This window comes from Pseudorca crassidens, chromosome 2 (genome assembly GCF_039906515.1).
Source record: "Pseudorca crassidens isolate mPseCra1 chromosome 2, mPseCra1.hap1, whole genome shotgun sequence".
NCBI classification, from domain to species: domain Eukaryota; kingdom Metazoa; phylum Chordata; class Mammalia; order Artiodactyla; family Delphinidae; genus Pseudorca; species Pseudorca crassidens.
This window is the reverse complement of record NC_090297.1, coordinates 82,915,638-82,937,641: the sequence shown is the minus strand read 5'-3', so window position 1 is coordinate 82,937,641 and position 22,004 is coordinate 82,915,638. Positions and strand designations below refer to the sequence as shown.

The following is a 22,004-nucleotide window of genomic DNA, read 5'->3' as shown; positions in this document are numbered from 1 at the left end:
CTCGTACCTGCCTCTTACCCGCCCGTACAGGGCTCTCTCCCAGCGCCCAGCTCCCAGTCCCAGGTGTCTCTGTGTCCCCAGACGATCCCCTACCTGTGGAGACCCCTGGACAGAGCAGTTACTGTGCTGGGCGCCCAACCACAGAGCGAGCGCTCGGTCAGGAAGGAAAATGTACTTTCCCTTGCCTCTACTCTCTCCTGATTAAACAGTGCCTCTGTGATGCAGTTGAAAACTGAGAGAGCTGACAGGATGCTTCGGGGAGCTTCAGCCTGCTCTAGTGTGAGGACGAAGGGGGTTTACACCGGACAGCTCTCTTTGCTGCACGCAGAACCTGGGGGAAGAGGGGAGGGAGTGGCTGCCAGCTCCTCCTAGGTCCCCCTGCCACCTGGCAGCCCCCCGGCCGTGCCGCCCCGGAGCAGCATCACAGACTCCACCACCTGGAGGGCTGCTGACCATGTGCCCAGATGTTCAGACAAACACACACTCAGCCTCCTTCCCCAGCCCTCCCTTCCCACCAGAGTTTGGGCTGGCTTCTCCCAATTCTGATGAGCAGCTCATAAGTACTAACAAACTCCTTGGCACTCAGAATCCAGGCAGCGTCACTTCCAATGTGAGCGTGGGCCACGTCTCGGCCCCAGCGCGGTCCCAGGGTTTTCCAGCCCCTGTCGAGCCTGGGTGGCGTGGGATGAGCAGAAAGGCTCATCACCGTGCCCAGGAAGCTGGCTCATTACAGCCTCTCACAGACCCGTTTCTAAGTCACAGAAACTTCCACCTGCCAGATAGACGTGAACACTGACCCCTCCCTGGCGCTTGGAATATGGAGCAGGTTCCAGGAGGCCCAAGATCGGACCCTGGTCTCGGAGAACACTTACGTGAGGATGGAAAGCAGGAACCACAAGACATTCCTACCCAGCATCTGCTCGTCACACTGGAAGATGGTGTGAGACAGGACACTCTGAGCCTGTCCTCAGGCTGTGAAGGACCCATGTGTAAGTTTAATTCAAACCTGTTTCCCTGAGCCCTTCTGTGTTTTCATAAAGAAACCTCTCGAGAGAGAGTTGTATGAAACAACACCTCCGTCCCCGATTCCCTACCACCTGGTGGAGGTGAGAGGCCCACACCCATGGGGCCGCATTTCTCTCCCAGGGTTGGGCTGAGTATTCATTTCACCTTTCCCACGCGCCTGCTGGCTCTCCTCTTGGCGTGCAGCGCTGCTCCAGGCCCGGGCCTGTGGGAACGAGGCAGATGCTGTGAGGCCTCGCCCAGCTCCACTCCCACTCCCGCTTCCTCAGGCCTACACATTCTGGGACTCTGGCTGAGGGATTTCTCTGTCTGTGGAAACTTGCTGGCCTACAGGCTGGGCAGACTTGCCGGAGGTCGGTTCTCTCCACCGGTGACAGAGGGAATTGGCCAACTCGTCCCCCAGCTTCCTCACCCAGGCTGGGGGGTCAAGGCCAGGCAAGGTCTACACCATCTCCTAGAGGTCCCCCGTGGGAATGGGAGCATCTGTCTACACAGTAACCTGCCATCCCATGCACTTTGAATTTGCTTCCTTCTCTCATCAGCCACTTAAATCCACGGTGGGTAGGAAGTGTTAGAAAGAGAGAACATCAGAGAAAAAGTGCCTCCTTGAGGACCTCATCGAGCCCAAATCCAAGAGAAGAGCAGACCTGGGTGAGTCCTTTATCTGAGCAGTGGGCTCTTATCCTGTTTTTGGTTAATAATTACATCCGCCTCAGCAGCTTCAGGGTTGCCTGTTGTTTGAGGCCATCAAGGATACAAACTGTGACACCATCTTCCTTTTCCTAAGGTGCCTGGTACAGGCGCAGCACTTAGTAGCTTCTCAGTAAACGCTAAAGTCAGCAGAGCTCACTCCAGTGAGGTTGGAAAGGGCTCTCCAAAGACGCCCGGGCGAGAGGGTGGCTCTTGGACTTTCTGTCCATCTAAAGCCACCAATGAACAATAGTTTAAGCATCCTGACATCCCATTTTTCTCTATTACTGGAGCAGTCAGCATGCAGGCTCATGAGTGGATGTAGGGCTCCTTGTGTGAGGACTGTGGGGTCATCTCCAGGAGAAAGAAGCTTGGAGCCTGGCCTCCTTCCAGGGCAGAAGGCCAAGCCCTGAACTGAATATTGCCCTGTCCCCAGAACTGTGACCAGGATGTCCAGGGCTCCTTTAAGTGCTGCTTCTGCAAGGCTCACTCTGGACACTGCTCCCACGATGTAATAATATTTGGTCATAGCATTTATTTATTACACATAATTTATTATGACACAGGGAACTGGGAGGATGTTGAAAAATCCTGATTAGATCTGAGCTTGGGAATAAGCTTTTCTATAACCCTACTGAAAAATTCCCTAACAAGTCAAAGAAGGAAAAAGAAGAAGAAGAGAAAAAAGCCCCTGGTACTTGCAATGAAGACCAGATCATCAAGTCATATTTGTCACCCACAGGTATTAGATCGTTGGTCTCCAGGGACTCCCAGTTACTGCCTTAAGATGTCAGTGTCTGTATACGTTGCCTGGCTAGTAAACTTTGGAGGAATTGATGAACCGCTGTGTCTGGGCTTTTCATTTCTTTGGCCTGAGTCCTGCCAGGTAAGCTCACGTAACCTTCCCGAGAAATGTGGAGAAATGCGGAGGACATGCAGGCCTGGGAGTGCCATTGCTGGGACCCAGCCAGCCCCCAGATTCTCTGGTTGCAGAGTGGCCTGGCCAACTCACACAGGTAGTGTGCCCTTGTATTCTTGGAAAAAGAAGCATCAGAGTAAAAGAGGAGGGGGAGGGAAGGCTAGACGGGAATTTTTCCAGGCCCTTCTGCTTAGGAATTAAAAGTTTGCTGGGAAACGGTTCTGATGGCTTTAAATGTTACAGATGATATACTCCAGGGGGAACACAGTCCCCACGGGACGGGGCCCCTGGGAAGTATTTAATATCACTGGCTATTGTGTTTTTCTACAACAAAACTCTACATCCCTTGAGAACAGAGGCTAATTTTCACAGGTCTCTGTTGTCTCCCACAGGGCTTTTCATACACGTGCCCAAGAATGCGTTGATCTACTTTGATCTCCTATTGTGTAAGAAGATTTCCTCCGGGAAAGGACGAGCAGTGAATTCATGAAACTTGGCACGGATTTTGATCTCAATTTATAGATGGGAACACCTATAAAATGAAGAGGGTTGGGCCAGTCTGTGAGGCCAGTTCTAGCTCAAAATCCTGGCATCCTCTAAGATGTGGAAGAGTGAGGTCAGAGGGAGGCGGCGGGCTGCTGGCAGCGCCGGGCAGCTGGGCGCTGGGGCCCAGGGCTCTTCAGAGACCATGTCAGAATTCCCGTTTTGCCATCACCAAGATGTACACCCAAAGGCACATTCCACAGTACTGCCCCTGGGTGTGTAGGCAAATATTGATTTAAATCATTGAATGAGTTAGTATTTGCTGAGAACCGTCTACAGACAGTGAGCTGAGGGGCGGTGTCATGAGGGGTACAAAAGGTGACTACATCAGGACCCTTGCCCTCAAGGAGGTCGGGGCCCTGTCTGCAGCAGGCTGTGTGGTCCTGCACACACAGCCACCTCCTTATTTCCTCATCTGTGAAATGAGGGAAATGAAACCAATTTTGCTTGTTATGAGAATTAGAGATAATATAGGTAAAGCTTGTTGGACTACTTCCAGGATCGGATTGTTATTAAGAACTAGGTATTATAGGTCAAGTTCCCAGCACAGTGCCTAACACTTGGTAGGTATTAAATAACTAGTACTGTAAGGGAGCAGAATTTACCACCCCCAAATAGGTCTCTTTGGTATAACGATTATTTTAGGCTGGTTGTTTTTATTTTTTCTTTTTTTCTATATCGAAGTATAGTTGATTTACAATGTTGTGTTAGTTTCAGGTGTACAGCAAAATGATTCATATATAATATATATTCATATTCTTTTTCAGATTCCTTTCCCTTATAGGTTATTACAGAATATTGAGTAGAGTTCCCTGTGCTATACAGTAGGTCCTTGTTGGTTATCTGTTTTCTATATAGTAGTGTGTATATGTCAGCCTAATTTATCCCTCCCTCCACCCTTTCCCCTTTGGTATAGGCTGGTTATTTTTGAAAAACAACAGACACAGGAGTAGCTCTGAAAACCAAGCAGAAGTTACGCCTTGTAAAAGATGCTTACGTGCTTACGTGTGTGAGGGAAATCTGTATTTGTAAGGGTGTCTCCCTTGCTGTATCAGGAAGAGGGGGAGGACTCAATCTCTAGAAACTCTTATCAGTGGAGAAGGCAAAGGGCTTCAATCTGCCTAATAAGCTTACTTTTATCACTGTGCTTTTCCTGATACCCTCTCACAACTCCCTCCTCCTTTCACATCTTCTTTTGTCTTCAGCTGAAGATGGTATTGAAGATGAGGGTTTCCACCATTTCAGGGAGTTAGTTTTCCTGGGTCTCTCCCATGGATACAGGAGGTATACATGCTATTAACCTTCTGTTTGTTTTTTCTCCTATTAATGTGTCTCATGGCAAGTTCATAATTAGACCAGCCGAAGAACGCAGAAGGGAAGAAGGCAACGTGTTTCCTCCCCTACAGTAATTACTGTAGTTGCTGGTAATATACTCTCATCATTATTATCAGCACGGGCCAGCATTAGTAACGCTTTCAGCAGAGAGGAGACCTGAGAGGGACCAGGGAGGGGAGGGGCTCAGTGAATGGTAGGTGAGTTTCCACCCAAGAGCTCTTTGCCTCTCTAACGCCCAATCTACGTGCATCACATCCCCACCTGTGTCCCTACGAAGCTACTCATATGCTTGTCATTCATTCTCCAGAACCCTTAGACTCACCCTTCCACAAAGCTTTCTAACAGGAAATACAACTGTCAGCGGATTTTTTTAAAAGTGAAAACCAAGTTCAGCGCTCATGCATTTCTTCAGGCATTAACCGTAAACCGCACTGCCTCATGAGCAGATCCCCACCCGCTCTCTGAACGAGGCAAACCCTGGTCTCTGTGCTGATCCAGAGGTGGCTTTGTTATCCTCAGTTCAGTCAGGGGGGCTTTGGAGGCTCTGCCCTTAAGTGGGGCTGAGGCAGGCTAGAGCCACTCCACTGCCCCCAGAGGAATGTAAGAAATCCCCTTGATCCCTAAAGAATCTGGATTAACAAGCCTTCTTGGTGGGCAAGGAAATCTGCTACAAATTCTAGCATCTAAATCCAAAGGCTTTCAAATTCTTGCTTCTTAAAGCTAGTCCATTAATTAATTCCATACACATCTTTTTCTCTCTCTCTTTTCCTGTGCTCCTGTTTTTCTCTGAAACCATAACTGTATTTGGGGGGTTAATAAACAAGTAATTGTAGAAAAGGTTTTTACTGCTTTGACCTCTCCTCTCTCCCTCCCTTTCTCTCTCCCACAAAAGCTTCACAGGCAGACCTCCTTTTACCGTACTTAGCTTTTTTGCACTTTACAGATCTTGTGTTTTTTTTACAAATTGAAGGTTTGTAGCAACCCTGCACCGAGCAAGTTTCTGGGAGCCATTTTTCCAGTAGCATTTGTTCACTTCATGTCTCTGTGTTACAGTCTGGTAATTCAGTATTTCAAACTTTTTCCTTATTACTGTATTTGTTATGGTGACCTGTGATCAGTGATCTTTGATGTTACAATTGTGAATGTTTTAAATGCCCGTATAAGACGATAAACTTAACCCATAAATGTGGTGTGTGTTCCCACTGCTCCACCGACCTGCCACTCTCCATCCCTCTCCCCCCCTCACCTCGGGCCTCCCTTATTCCTTGAGACACAACAGTATTGAGTTTAGGCCAATTAATAACCCACCATGGCCTCTAAGTGTTCAAGTGAAAGGAAGAGTCGCCTCTCACTTCCAATCAAACAATAGAAATGATTCAGCTTAGTGAGGAAGGAATGTCCAAGGAAAACTGGCCAAAGTCTAGGCCTCTTGCACCAAACACTTAGTCAAGTTGTGAAGGCAAAGGAAAACTTCTTGAAGGAAATTAAAAGTGCTACTGAAGTGAACACATGAATAACAAGAAAGTGAAACAGGCTTATTGCTGATATGGAGAGAGTGTCAGTGGTCTGGATAGAGGGTCAAACCAGTCACAACGTTCCCTCGAGCCAAAGCCTAACGCAGAGCAAGGCCCTCACTTGCTTCAGTTCTGTGCAAGCTGAGAGAGGTGAGGAAGCTGAGGAAGGAAAAGTGTGAACTTGCACGTGGCACTTAGCCTTTCTGGGCCCCACTTTCTTCATCTGTGAGATGAGGCTAATCACACTACTTAACACCCCATTCCTGTGAGCATTAAAGTGTGTGCAAAGCCCACATGGTGCCTGGCACAGTTCAGAGAGTCCCTAAATATTAGAAATAGTTATTCCTTCTCTCTCCCCTGCCTCCTGGACTCGTGGTGCTGCTGTATTGCTGCTGAAATTTTAATAGCTTAAGATAGCTTAATATTGAAATATGGAACCTGGAAAATGCTATATTTTTATAGAGACAGAAGTAGAGTTAATCTTTTGTCACACATTTTCTAAATGTCCTGATTGATGGGGGAGGGAGATCCGGAAGAAGGAGTTGGAGACTTTGCCCTAATCAACCTGGGCCTTGAGCTTTGGTTCCAGATGCTGTTATGACTCAGAATGCTCAGGCCAGGGAGCAGACATGGTTTTACAAAATTATCTTCCCAAGGTGCAAAGACCGCAGCTTCAGAGACACCTGTGAGTCAGCAGCAAGAGTGAACTGTGAGTAGGGAGACCGTCACTGATAAGGAAGGGATGACTCAATGACCTAGACTTTGGTTAGGTATGATGATCTGAACGAAGTACCACTTAGGTGAGTATTTTGTGCCAGGTTGTTGGGGAGAGGGGACGGAAGTCATTAAGACTATGACACGGGATGCGACTTCCCTGGTGGTCCAGTGGTTAAGACTCTGTGCTTCCAGGGCGTGTGGTTCTATGCCTGGTTGCGGAACTAGGATCCTACATGCTGCACGGCCAAAAAAAAAAAAAAAAAAAAAAAATGCTATGAAGTGGGAGCTTTCTTCCTGAAGGAACTCGGGAGGTGCTCCAGCAGACACCCACGCATCCCTTTCTGCCAACCCCTTCAGCTCTCAATTCCCTTTTTGCACCAAGAATCACCCTCTTGGGGAAACATTTTCTCACTTTACTCATTACAGCCACTCTCCTTTTTTTCTTCCCCCAAACCACACTTATAAATGCCAGGGCTCAGGAAAAGAGTCTCTCCCTTCTCTGCTTCCCCAGAGTTAGCAGTACAAGGACCCACCTTAGAAGACCACGTGAATCCCACAGGCATTTCCCAGAAAGATTCTGGCCCATCCTGTTTATAAAAGAGTCACAAAAGGAATCCCATGTTGCGTGCAGAATGAACAGGTTTCATGCTGGATGGTTTACCAACTGCCTGGAGTGTCCACACCGAGCACAAACGAACCCCCTTATTTCCCTTCAAGCCCCAGCTGGTTCCCGCCTCCCACTCAGCCCCCAGAGCCTGGCACGCTAATGTGAACGATTTCCTGAGCCAGAGAGGAAGGGGCTGCAGGTTTTATTCATCAAGATTTTGGGGCCACATCCTAGCATCTAAATCAATTCAGCTGATATTTATTCAGAAACTAGCAGGAAGGCTTGTGCCAGATTGCTGAGGCGCTGTCTCTTCACTGAGGTACTTAGCGCAGTGCCTGACACTGTCTTTATGATCCTTTATGTAGCCACGTCCCGCTGTCCAGCTGACCACGTCCCTCTGTGCTCTGGGGAGACCTGCAGGCTTTGATTTGGGTTTTACTGGGTCTTGGTGGGGGCAGGGAGGGAGTCAGGGCAGGGGATTGACAGGAGAAGAGGCTCCTCAGCTAAGCTCGGGCCCAGGTGGCCCTGGGAGCCTCGCAGGCACAGATGGGCTGCTTTTCCCTTCTGCAGCTGGAGCCCTGATCTCCTGTCTGGCTGCCGCCATTCACACACAGATCACATGCCCCGAAGTTAGCAGCGCCTGATCCCTTCCAGAGCTCAAGGGCTGGCACTGCCTGCACCCCTCATTCTGTCTGTTCCCCTACTATTTCCTTGAAGACCATGTATGGACCTCACCCCCTTGGCTAATGAGACCAGGAGCTCCTGGAGGGCAGGGTTCTGGTCTGGGTGTTTTCTGTCTCAGCGGTCGGCACCCTGCTTGGATCAAGGCTTAGTGTCTAATTGATTGTTTCCAAAATGCCAACTTGACCAATTCCAAGTGAATCTTGAACTTTCAAGGAGCCCTTGACTAAATGCATGTCCAAAGTTAGACCTGTAGTCATCCAGCAGATCGACAGACATGGTTGGCTCAGCCCTCCTTCTGCAGCTCTCCCTGGACCCTGCATCCTCCCCAATAAATCCAGGCAGAAGGTAGGGACCTGTCGGGCCCAAGGCCCACGGAAGAGACAGGGGAAGCAAGAGGAAGGGAGAGATTAGGAAAGAGATCCCCAAAAGAGAAAGAGGAGGGAGGGGATCAGAGGACACAGAGAGACACAGAGAAGCGGGGAGAAAGACAAAGGAGAGAGAGAAAGACAGAGGAGCCAGGGGAGCATGGCAGACAGCTCAGGAGGGCTGGGGGTTGCCATGCCATAACTTGTCCTCATTCTTGAGCACCTACTGTGTGCCAGGATCTGTTGTAGACCCTTGAGGATACAGTGGTCAAGAAGACAAGCTCTTTCCTCAAGGAGTTTATATTCCCATCGATGACTGATGACAAATAAATTAGTATATAGTAAGAGTTGTTGAAGAAAAATAAAGCAGGTGATGGTCTACTCTCAAATAGAAGCTAGTTTCACTCAGAAGCTTCTGACTCCTAGTCTAGTTCTGTCGTGTTAATGTGAAAGACAAAACTCCCCAGATCATGAAGGAAATGCTTTTATTCAGGTTATTGCAGTGCGGAGAACGTTCATTAAGGAGGAATGTCTCAAAGAAAAGGAAGGGGCCTAGGGTTTCATACAGGCAGGTAAACAGGGAATCATCCTGAGTCTTACAGGAGGCTTGAGGGAGGATGGAGATGTGTCTTATCTCAAAATATGTGAGCGTGGTGATCCTTTGAGGTTTAGCCTCTGGAACACAAAAGATGGGGGATTTTGAAAAGCCAAAAGGGTGGGGGTTTCTTAAGCATTGCTGTTTTCCGGAAGCACAGGGCTCAGGTAAAATTCAACTAACATCTAATCACTAATTAGATCACTGTCAATAATATCATCCCACCTCCATTATTCTAAAAACTAAGTGTGATTGCTCCCCTGTGCTTATTACCTGCCCTTTCACTTTGGAGCTCCTTCAAGCATCACACAGGCCCTTTGTGACTTGATTCTCCCTTGCTCCCAATTAGCTGAAGTGGGAAGGCACACAGGAGAGGATCTTCTGGGCCAGGCTCGCCCATCACCTCTGCACATCTGCCACTGGCTAGAACTCAGTCATGTGGCCGCACTTACCTGCAAGGGTGGCTGGGAAGTATAATACAGCTGTGGGTCCAGAAAGAAGGAGAAAATGGATGTTAGTGGTCACAGCTAGCTCGCTTTGTCACGTGTGCTTTTCAGGCTGTTTTCTCTCTCTCTAGGAACATCCCTCTGCCTCCTTCCTGGCCCTTCTCTGATTATATGGCGCCTGTGCACCCTTCCAGAGTCATGTAAGCATGCTGTCCTTTAGGAATTCTTTCTTAACCACCAGAGTGGGTCAGGTACACACCACATGCCTCTGTAGCACCCGGGGATCTGTTACAATACCAATCACGGTGATCTACAACTATTTATTTTCTCATCAGTCTCCTTACACTAGATCTCGAAGTCCCTGGCATTAGAGACTGCCTTTTTTCTCCCCGCCCTTGATGCCTAGCACTGCCGGGCACTGGAACGGTAACGCATAACATCTGTCAAACACATGAATGGACTCTGGTTTGCTTCAAAACTGTCAGGATAATTTCAACTGAAAAAAAGACCAGAGGGCCGCCTCATAACCCTAATAGAAGGTTTCATTTGAGATCCGGGCCTGGATCAGTTCTCACAGTGGGCCCCCCACAAGAAGACACTAGGCATTGTTGATGTTAGGGATGCAAAGAGAGCTCAGATGCCTTATTTTGAGTTCAGCCCACTAACCATCTTTCACTGCCCAATTAGCCCTTAGAGAGAAAAGAGAACTGTGGCCTCAGCTTCCTGGCAGGTGAGGACGGACGTAACGGGCGCCCATTGTGTGAGTTGGGCGAGGACTGTAGCTGACTTGGAAAGAAGACAAAGAGCTGGAATGGCCCCTGTTTGCATGGTATCTGGGTAGTCAAGTAAACAGTGACACAGTGACACATGGGCACAGCTTCAGTGATCCCCACATCGTTCCCCGCCAGTTTGAGTCAAGACCAAAGACGGTAAGATCTTATTAACACAGGAGAGAAAGGCTGAGTCATTTCCATAATGACTGGCTCACGGCGGGAATCATTACGAAGCCTGAGGATGAAAAAATGGCCTCTTTTCATGTCGGGGTTATTGGCTGGAGTCTCATCTTCACAACTTCTGAAGAAGGAATTATATGGCTCACATATCCAAGAACAAAAAAAAAAAAAAATGGGGAGATTACCTCATGGCGCATGAGTAACCAGACCACAAAAGTGACTGGGACCTAAGGCCTGAGGGGGCAGAGCAGCTACCCACAGCTACTTAGGGTTCCTACTCCACGGCCACCGAGTTCTCTCCCGTGAAGTCCTAGGTTTGTGCATTGGTTAAGCAGGAACACTGAGCAGCCCAAGTGATAATGATGATGATTATAGCTTACATTTATTAGAATTTAAAATGTACTAGGCACTAAGCTGGGGGATTTATACATGTTATCTCATTTCAACTTTGTAATCACTCTATAAAATATATACTACATACCCTTATCATTTTAGGTGGGAAACATGCTGTGGGGAGGATGCTGAAAAACTCAGCTCCAGACACCCTGGCCTTTGTTTTCCTAAGATCATGTCTAGTTGTTTCCCACCTCTGGGCCTTTGCACGTGCTGTTTCTTCTGTCTCTGCCACATACTTTGCCCAGATCCTCCCCTGGGTTTACTCCTTACTTCATTCAGGGCTCTGCTCAAATGCCACCTTCTCCAGAGATGTTTCCCTAATTTTTCCACATAAAATCGTCCCCGACTCCCACCTGCTGTTCTCTATCTCATTACCCGCCTTTGTCTTTCTTCATAGCATTTAACAGTAATTGAAATGATACCATAGATTTATGAGTCTCCAGAGCCTTGAAGAGAGCCTGGCACATAGTAGGAGCTCAATAAATATAGGTTGGGTAAATGAATAAAAAAAGTCCCTGGAGAGCAGGGCCACCTCAGCATCTGCCCAGGGCACACAGTTCTCAATAAGAACCAACAAAAGGAGAAGGAAGAAGGAGGGGAGCAGAAAAGTCCTATTCGGATTCCAATTTAACTCTTTATTTAGTTTTTCTTGTGCATCAAACTTAGTGACCCACAGTATCTCATTCAATTCTCATATTCTGTGAAGTAGGTAATTTTAGTGAGAAAGGGGAATATAAGAATAGTGGGCAGAAATACATTTGCATCAATTCCTTGGTAAACTCTTTATAACAGGAAAGAGTGTGTTATTAAAAAAACAGATTCCCAATTGCTTATCTTTATGTAGCCCAAACCACAGAATTTTGTGTTTATTGTTTTATGGTTCAGCTTCATGAAACTTGCAGGCTATTTAATTTATTGTGTTTACTTTTACTAGAACTTCAAGACAAAATATTTCTTTCTAACATCTACCCTTCCCTCAACTCAGCGTTTAGAATTTCTTCCATGGTTTACGTGTATTGATTCAATTCTCTGGATGCCTGTGAGTTTCCTCCATAAATTGTTTTGTCAACTTTTATGGAGAAGGAGCCTGAGTTTTTCTAAAGATGTGTCCAAACTAAAATATCATTTTATAATAGCATTACAACAGCATTTTAATCACTTGATCATTTTAATCACATATTAGAACAGTGACCTGACAAAATCTTTCAGGGTCCTAATCTGGAATCCCAGGAGCCCCTGACACCACCCCCGGACAAAAAATCCTCCCTGCTTTTTTTTTTTTTTTTTTTTGCGGTACGCGGGCCTCTCACTGTTGTGGCCTCTCCCGTTGCGGAGCACAGACTCCGGACGCGCAGGCTCAGCGGCCATGGCCCATGGGCCCAGCCGCTCCGCGGCATGTGGGATCTTCCCGGACAGGGGCACAAACCCGTGTCCCCTGCATCGGCAGGCAGACTCTCAACCAATGCGTCACTAGGGAAGCCCCCTGCTTATTAAAAGAAAGCATTCTTCAGTGGGTTGGGCCTCTCCTTGCCTTCTTGCATAGCAAGGCACAGGTTGATTGGTTGGTCTGTGGTTAAACCTGAACTTATGCAATGAGGATGTGGCTACTATTGCAGGGTTGTGCAAAATGGGGGAATCTGATGAGGTTTGGGCTTTGAGCTGGGTCCCAGTTAATGTAACAAGCCCCAATCTGACAGCTCCCTAGGCCAATTGGCCATCTGGTGACCCTGACTGGTCTCTCCACCCCTCCTTCTGTGTACCAGTGGGAGCCCATAAATCCGGGGTGTGTGTGTTAGGATTAGGGTCAGAGGTCACCCTATTACAGCTCAGATCCACTTAGTGCTGAAGCAGCCCATGGGCTGTTTTTCAGAGGTGCCGGGAGCTCTTAAAGGGATAGTAATGCGGAAATAATAACACATCCCTGACCAGAGGCATTTAACCCCCGAAAAATGTCAAGGAGAATGGAAATGGTAAACCAGGGTCACTTCAGAGAAATACCCTGGGTGCTCATTCCCCTCTTTGTGACCTGATGAAGAGAAAAGAAATTTGCCTATGCCGTTGAGCCGCAATTGTCACCTACCACATGAAGCTCCACAGGAGGCAGTTTTGAGGAGACCCCTTCCCCTTCGAACCCTGCTGCTGTGTCTACCAGAGTTATCCCTTCCTGTAAACAGCTCCTCTCCACATGATCCAGAACGTACTTCTGATTAAATATTTGTCTAGGGCTGGAGTTGAGCCTGAGCAGGTGTTTTTTAGTTAAATGAGCTGACATGACGGCCGTGTGACATGCGGGATCTTAGTTCCCTGACCAGGGATCAAACCCTCGGCCCTGCAGTGAAAACACAGAGTTTTAACCACTGGACCACCAGGGAAGTCCCACATGACATAGCACCTTATGGCTTATGACATGCGTCAATCCTTAACCCTAGGTATTCTTACTACCATTTTTTTAGTGGGAAAACTAAGGCATATAGGAGTTGATAACTTGTCCGAGAACATATATCAAGATGAAGATTGCAGTTTGAATTGCAATCACTTTTGACATCATATTACAAGCAAGCAGGAATAATGAAAGCAAGTCTAAGCAAACCCGGCTCTCTCGGGGTGGAGACCCCTACTGCCAACGCTAGACAGGGTGCCACACTTTAGAGTTTGCAAAACATCCTCAGGCTCTTGTCCAGACAATGACACAGGGGCATTACTGGATCACAGCCACTAGCCCACTGAAGGCAGGGGCAAATGCCAACACACTCTGGTAGCCTAAGAGGGCAAATTCAGAATGCCTCCATAGTTGGTTTTCATAATGATGCTCTTAAGTCAGCAGGGCAAACGGGACCCAATTTCCGTTGCACTCTTATTTCAGAAAGCAATGAGTACACAAGGGATTGGGGAGAATCTTCCACCAATAATGTTTATCACGGGCTTCCCTGGTGGCGCAGTGGTTGAGAGTCCGCCTGCCGATGCAGGGGACGCGGGTTCGTGCCCCGGTCCGGGAAGATCCCACATGCCGCGGAGCGGCTGGGCCCGTGAGCCATGGCCGCTGACCCTGCGCGTCCGGAGCCTGTGCTCCGCAATGGGAGAGGCCACAAGAGTGAGAGGCCCGCGTACCGCAAAAAAAAAAAAAAAGAAAAGAAAAAAAATGTTTAACACAGGCCTTGAGTTTCTCAAAGGATAGGACTTAAATACTTAAATATTTGATTTCTCTGAAATGCCTCATCCCCTGATGGTCCCAGATAAATGAGGTGTTACCATATATACCTACTAATCTTCCAAACCTAGGTTCCAGCACAATAATTAAAAAAAAAAAAAATCTATTCAAAGTTGCCACTAAACAACGAAAGAATTTTCAAACTTCCCACAAGCTAAAGTATTTTATTCTGTTAAAACAAAAATAAAGTCTTCTTTTTCCCAGTAAGCCTCCAAAATTCTCAAATTGTTGGCAATGAATTACATATTGATGTAAATTACTGCTTTCATATGGTCAGTGCAACATTTTACTCTTTTTCATGTCCATGCACCATATTTTCAGTGAGTGCCAAAGAAATAAACATATTTTCTGGAGTAAATATGTTTAAAATAAAATATATTCCTAATTCTTAGGGCCGTGAGAGAGAGGAGAAGTCCGCAGACCAGCACTCAGTTCCCCACAGCTGGCGGCCAGCCCACAGGGGCCCGCTGGGGAAGGAGACAGGGTTTGGCATCTTATCACATTCAGAGTTTTGATTGCTCTCCTGGACTGACATGCTCGTTGCTGAATCACGTCGATACTTACTGCCTAAAATGACTCTCAGATTGTCCCTAAAAATAAGCAACACATTCTTGGGGCCTGCTGGAGTACTCCTTCAGGGACAGGGAAGGGTTACCAATAGTAAACAGATCATAAGGAACGCTGAGAGACTACAAATAAAGATGCATTTTGATTACTTTATGAGTCTGCTGTGCATCACACAGGCGACTCCTGTTGATATGTTGCTGCTCACACAAACACAGCTGCCCTGCAGCAAATCAGAGGCGTGTCCTCCCTCAGGAAGGCCTCAGGTGTCACATGAGAGGGAGATGTCATAAGTAATGTGCCTGGCTGATCATCGGAGGAGGCCGATCCCCGTGACTCTCTGTTGATTTTTCCTTTGGGCCAGTTCCTTCTAACCCACAAGGAGGCCCAGCAAGGAGCCTCTACAGCTGGTTGAGGCTGGGCCCAGGCTGCTTCAGAAGTAGACCTGGGGCAACAGTACTGAAGCCTGGATGTAATATTCCTGAGGTCATGAAGGGTTATGACTGGAGACCCATGGAGCTTCAAAGCGCACACTGGGGTGCTTCCTGTCGAGCTTACGAGAGCTTTTCCCCTTGGAGGACTGCTCATTCCTCCTTACTCTGTCGGGGGTAATGGAGCTGGGAACGCCTGCATCTGAGCTGCCTTGAAGGAAAGATCCCAGAAAGGAATCGCTGTTCTTCCCAAGTGTCTCGCCTTGATTGCTAACTCTGCCCCAGCCCCACCGGACATTCTTCCATCTGGACCAGCACTATGGCTGCCACCACGGGGCACCCGGGGACTTACCTGGCCAGGTGTGAGCAACACATTCATCACACCTGAAACAGGGTGTTTTTAAAAATTACAAAGATTAAAATAAATAGAAATCAACGAAGAGCAAAGTATCTACAAATGGAGGGTGCTACCGAGCACAGGGTTTTCCTGGAATAACCAGCCTCTAGACATACATTGTCTGGGCTGCTGACACTGCTTCTGGTCCTGGCTTCTTCCCTTACTTCAATAGCCCCTGACAGACCACATCCCAAAGCCCAGTTTTCAGTCCAGAAAGATTATAGATAGAGTTTGGGGGAAGAAGAAGGAGTCCAGTCAAGTCCCAGTTTGAACAATAGATTTGCTTGAGGGGATAACAGAAGTGCATACTCTTCTAGGAAGGCAGTGAGATAGAAGACACCGTCGGAGATGTCCCATCCATAGGCAACCAGTCTCTCAATTCCTCTCATCTCACAATGGCTTTTATGTGACATTCATTCATTCCACAAACATCTCCTAAGCACCTACTGTATGCCAGGGCCTGGGTTAGGCACTGTTGGTGGAAATAAATAAGGTTCAGCTCCTGCCTTTGAGAAGCTCAGATCTAAAGGGCAAGTCACTGTAATCTCTGGATTATTTTACCGGCTTTCTATCTAGTTTTCCTGCTTCTCAACTTTTCCCCTTCAGTACATGCTCAGAATAGTAATCAGGGGGATCTCATTAAAACTTAGTCACATCTTGTTATGTATTTGCTACCATGTCTTTCCATCTCACTTACAATAAAAACCAGCTTCTTTATAATGGCCTAACAGCTGAATATAATCTGACCTCCCTATTGCCTCTCATCCATTACAGCTGCCCAGGATGCTCCTGCTTCACGACCTTTGCTCTTACACTTTCTTCTTCCTTGAATTATCCTTTCCCACATAATCCCCTGCATCATTCTGCTACATACTTCAGACATGCCCTTAAATGCTATCTTTTCAGGGAGGTCTTCCCTAAATCACTGCTATGGACTGAATTGTGCCCCCTCAAAAATCATATGCTGAAGCCCTAAATGCTTATGTGACTACATTGCAGGTAAGGCCTTTAAGGAGGTGATTAAGGTTAAGTGAGATCATAAGAGTAGAGCCCTGATTTGACAGAACCGGTGCCCTTATAGAGGTGGAGACATCAGAGCTCTCTTGCCACCGTGTGAGGGCACAGAAAGAAGGCAGCCATCTGCAAGCCAGGAAGAGAGTCCTGGCCAAAACCTGGCTGTGCTGGTACCCCGACCTCAGACTTCTGGCTCCAGAACTGTGAGAAAATGCATTTCTGTTGTTAAGCCACCCAGTCTCTGGTGTTCTGTTATGGCAGCCTGAGCTAATTAATATACTCTCCTACCCTATTTAAAATTTTAATTTCTGTATCATCTAACTTTGCTCCTTTATTTGTAGCATTCATCATAGTCTAATATACTACCTATTTTGTTTATTGTTTGTCTTCCAGCACAATATAATATGAATGAGAACATAAAAAATTTTTTTAAAGAAAGAGCAAGATAGTCATGTACAGAGAAAGTCTAAGGGAGAATGTGGCAGTTGTCCCCCACCCCAACCCCAGGGAAGCAGACTCTGAGATGGAGCTGAGCACGAAGGGTGCCCTTGGAATCAACATCTGTGAAAGGGCGGAGGAGGAAGAAGGATGAGCAGAGGGAGAGGTCCAGCTGCAATGTAGGCCTGATGACAGGGTCAGTGACCCACAGGGAGCTCTAGAAAGGCCCTTCAGAGTTAGGCTGAGATCACTTCACGCTCTGCACTGATCCACCACTGGCTGTGTGCGGCCAGAACGGGGCATGACTTGGGCAGCTGGGGCAAGCCCTGGGGAGCTGGACTGCTGATGGCTGTCTGCCGATAGCACTTCCAGCAGCCGGCGCAACAAGTCCAGGGACTAGGGGGATCAGGGTGGTGTATTGCAGTGCCCACCACAGCACCCAGAGGGCTCTGAGAGCAGGGAGGGGAGGAACAGACTGCCTGGAAGAATCGTGAAAGCTTCACTGAGAAGAGTCTCAGATGATGATAAGTGCTTTCAGGCAGACAAAGAGGGGCGTAAGGGTTTCCCTGGTGGCGCAGTGGTTGGGAGTCCACCTGCCGATGTGGGGAACGCGGGTTCGTGCCCTGATCCGGGAGGGTCTCGCGTGCCGCGGAGCGGCTGGGCCCGTGAGCCGTGGCCGCTGGGCCTGCGCGTCCGGAGCCTGTGCTCCGCGGCGGGGGAGGCCGCGACGGTAAGAGGCCCGCGTACCGCAAAAAAAAATTTAAAAAAAAGAGGGGTATAAATTTGAACTACAGTGCACATGGGTTATTGTTGCATGGTGGACTGGGGAGGGTGTGTTGAGGGGAGGTGAGAGGGTAATTGTCTCCTCACCCACCATGAAGACCTCTGTGTGAAGCGGTCCCATGAACACTAGATGAGCATAACTATGTAGATAAACAGTAAACTCCTGCGGCCAGAAAGAAATCAAATCATGATCGGCTGGTGAGTAACTCAACAGGAGTTTTCAATCTGCAAATATTTCGTCTGTTAATGAACACCGGTACCTGTGTAGTGGCTGCCGCACTTCCTGCCCCACAGTGCTGCCAAAGTCCAGCAGCTGCAATGGACGCTGAGGAATGGGCCCTGCACCCCTGACTGAGCAGCTCGTTCTCTGTGTGATCTTAGCTCAGTGGGTTCCCCTCTTGGGGTCCATCATCTGTAAAGCAGAGCTAACACCGTCTTCCCGGGGATCGGTGGCTTAAAGGCAGTACCGTATCTAAAGCTGTGCTGTATGCGGTGGGCCCCTGGTACTGCTCTGCTGCCCTGGACAGCTCACGAGGCCTGCAGCAGGTGCCCCCAGCATGCTTTGAGGCCACCGCTGATCTTGGCCGCTCTGTCACCAAGACACCATTAGGGCCAGAGCAAGCCCGAGGACATCGTTACGTAAGCCGTCTGCTCAGGCAAGGCCGGGACTGGTAATGAGCAGAGACGGGGAAATGAGCAGCCTTGATCTTTCTCCTCTTGAGGGCCCTCGGCTGGGGTTAGGGATGGTTGTTTAGCAACGGCCCTAATTCATCCAGGGGACCGTCGAGCCAAGGCCCCCTCTTCCCACCAGGGAAGGAGTGCTGAACGCCTCAGTGCCGGTCAGAGCTTTCATTTGTGAGGATTTATTTGGACACTTTTTCCTGAAGGGGGTTTTGTTCTGAGGTAAACTAGGGACATTCCTCTGATGGGAATTACCACTGGGATGAAAGAAGAGCTATGAGAGGTGGTGGTGGGGGGAGGGGGCAATGGGATGGGAGCTGCAACTTGGGACTCCTGCCCACCCTATTCATGGAGCAAATTATTCCAGAACAGAGGCAGGATGACCAAAGAGAAGCTGCAGAAATGGGCCTTTGTTTCATACTTGGCAGAGAGTACAGGAGTCCTTTTTCTCTTTTTCCTTTTAAAATTAATTTATTAATTAACTTATTTTTGGCTGCATTGTGTCTTTGTTGCTGTGCGTGGGCTTTCTCTAGTTGCAGCGATCGGGGGCTACTCTTCATTGCGGTGCTCGGGCTTCTCATTTCGGTGGCTTCTCTTGTTGCGGAGCACGGGCCCTAGGCATGCGGGCTTCAGTAGCTGTGGCGCACAGGCTTAGTTGCTCCGCGGCACGTGGGATCTTCCCGGAACAGGGCTCGAACCCGTGTCCCCTGCATTGGCAGGTGGATTCTTAACCACTGAGCCACCAGGGAAGTCCCCTTTTTCTCTTTTTTAAGTCTTCCTAAGTCCCAGCCATTGTGCTGCCCCCCCGACGTGACCGGCTCCTGAGCCCCTCAGAGGTGGGGCTGAGGGAGATGAGTCAGATTGCCTGCAGGCACCTGCCCTGGCTTGTGAGTTAGGAATTTCTGGACTGTTCCCATTGAGCTGCCTCCCAGAGCTGTCCTGTCCAATTCACTCTGGGGAGGGAACACACCGTTTAGTCCTGCAGTTGCTTTTGAGGGTTGAAAGCACTAAGCAGTAAGGCCATAACAGTCTGATTTTCCATAAGATTAAAAGAAATGAGCTGCAGCATTTTAAGAAAACATGATTTCCTCGGTCAGTTACTTCAAATGCTTTTCAAGGAGGAAAGCAATGAAAGAAGCAGAGCTAATCAGAGCAGCCTGGCTTGTTTTAAATTCATCTCACAATGTGAGTTTACAATTAGAGGACTCTTCTTAAGGGCAACTAAAGAAATCAATTTTCAGTGAACTTCTAAGTGGAAAAAAAAAAAACATAAAGCATTCAACTGCACAGTAAAACCCCGCCTTGAAGATAGAAGGATGCCGAGCCCACTGGGACATGTCCCGGTAGCACAGGTCCTGGCAGCCCTGCCCTCAGCAGGTGTGGCACTCTGCTCTCCCTGCTCAGGGCGGAATTCATACCCATTCAGCTGGGACTGTCCCTGATGGATATCAGTCTGATCTGTAGGCACCAGGTGAGCTGAAACTGCCCTAAAGTTCACAGCTGCTACCTGAGCCTTTAAAAACTTTTTTTAATAATGTCCAACAGCCTGATATACAAAATCAAAGACTAGTCTGTGTCGTGGGGTGATGAGCCTTTTCTAGTTTCCTTCTCCTATAGTCTAGAAATCCAAAATGCCTTCTTGAGGAATTTCCTCCTCTTCTTTCTTAAAAATCCCAAGGAGAAAAAAATCGGCTGGGGTTCAAGATGGTGGACTAGAAGGACGTGCGCTCACTCCCTCTTGCGAGAGCACCAGAATCACAACTAACTGCTGAACAATCATCGACAGGAAGACACTGGAACTCACCAAAAAAGATACCCCACATCCAAAGACAAAGGAGAAACCACAATGAGATACTAGGAGGGGTACAATCACAATAAAATAAAATCCCATAACTGCTGGGTGGGTGACTCACAAACTGGAGAACACTTATACCACAGAAGTCCACCCACTGGAGTGAAGGTTCTGAGCCCATGTCAGGCTTCCCAACCTGCGGTCTGGCAATGGGGGGAGGAATTCCTAGAGAATCAGACATGAAGACTAGTGGAATTTGATTGCAGGACATCGACAAGACTGGGGGAAACAGAGACTCCACTCTTGGAGGGCACACACAAAGCAGTGTGTGCATCGGGACCCAGGGGAAGGAGCAGTGACCCCATAGGAGACTAAACCAGACCTACCTGCTAGTGTTGGAGGGTCTCCTGAAGAGGCAGGGGTGGCTGTGGCTCACCCTGGGGACAAGGACACTGGCAGCAGAAGTTCTGGGAAGTACTCCTTGGCATGAGCCCTCCTGGAGTCCGCCATTAGCCCCACCAAAGATCTGGGTAGGCTCCAGTGTTGGGTTGTCTCAGGCCAAACAACCAACAGGGAGGGAACTGAGCCACACGCATCAGCAGGCAAGTGGGTTAAAGTTTTACTGAGCTCTGCCCACCAGAGCAACAGCCGGCTCTACCCACCACCAGTCCCTCCCATCAGGAAACTTGCACAAGCCTCTTAGATAGCCTCATCCACCAGAGGGCAGAGAGCAGAAGCAAGAAGAACTACAATCTTGCAGCTTGTGGGAAAAAAAACATATTCACAGAAAGATAGACAAGATGAAAAGGCAGAGTGTTATGTACCAGGTGAAGGAACAAGATGAAACCCCAGAAAAACAACTAAATGAAGTGGAGATAGGCAACCTTCCAGAAAAAGCATTCAGAATAATGATAGTGAAGATGATCCAGGACCTCGAAGGAAAATGGCAGCAAAGATTGAGAAGGTGCAAGAAATGATTAACAAAGACTTAGAAGAATTAAAGAACAAACAAACAGAGATGAACGATAAAATGACTGAAATGAAAAATACACTAGAAGCAATCAACAGCAGATTAACTGAGGCAGAAGGACAGATAAGTGACCTGGAAGACAGATGGTGGAATTCACTGCCATGGAACAGAATAAAGAAAAAAGAATGAAAAGAATTGAAGACAGCTTAAGAGAACTCTGAGACAACATTAAATGCAACAACATTCGCATTATAGGGGTCCCAGAAGGAGAAGAGAGAAAGGACCTGAGAAAATATTTGAAGAGATTATAGTCGAAAATTTCCCTAACATGGGAAAGGAAATAGCCACCCAAGTCCAGGAAGTGCAGAGAGTCCCAGGCAGGATAAACCCAAGGAGAAACATGCCGAGACACATAGTAATCAAATTGACAAAAATTAAAGCCAAAGAAAAATTATTCAATAATAATTGAATAATTATTAACAAAACAAGGGAAAAATGACAAACAACATACAAGGGAACTCCCATAAGTTTAACAGCTGATTTCTCAGCAGAAACTCTACAAGACAGAAGGAAGTGGCATGATATATTTAAAGTGATGAAAGGGAAGAACCTACAACCAAGATTACTCTACCCGGGAAGGATCTCATTCAGATTCAACGGAGAAATCAAAAGCTTTACAGACAAGCAAAAGCTAAGAGATTTCAACACCACCAAACCAACTCTACAACAAATGCTAAAGGAACTTCTCTAAGTGGGAAACACAAGAGAAGAAAAGGACCTACAAAAACAACACCATAACAGTTAAGAAAATGGTAATAGGAACATACATATCGATAATTATCTAAAACGTGAATGGGTTAAATGCTCCAACCAAAAGACACAAGATTGCTGAATGGATACAAAAACAAGACCCATAAATACACTGTCTACAAGAGACCC

The 22,004-nt window shown here is 47.7% G+C and overlaps 2 long non-coding RNA genes across 3 annotated transcripts in view; one reads left to right on the top strand and one right to left on the bottom strand.

Moving 5' to 3' along the window:
* Positions 1 to 20,753, bottom strand: part of LOC137219004 (uncharacterized) — a 37,805-nt gene extending 17,052 nt beyond the window's left edge. For both annotated transcript variants that reach the window (XR_010940950.1, XR_010940949.1), the window contains exon 1: positions 20,482 to 20,753. This is a non-coding gene — a long non-coding RNA (uncharacterized lncRNA). The remainder of the gene's footprint in view (positions 1 to 20,481) is intronic.
* Positions 772 to 2,578, top strand: LOC137219005 (uncharacterized). Its single transcript, XR_010940951.1, has 3 exons — positions 772 to 989; positions 1,566 to 1,674; positions 2,456 to 2,578. It is a non-coding gene; the product is annotated as an uncharacterized lncRNA (long non-coding RNA).
* Positions 20,754 to 22,004: the final 1,251 nt, after the last annotated feature.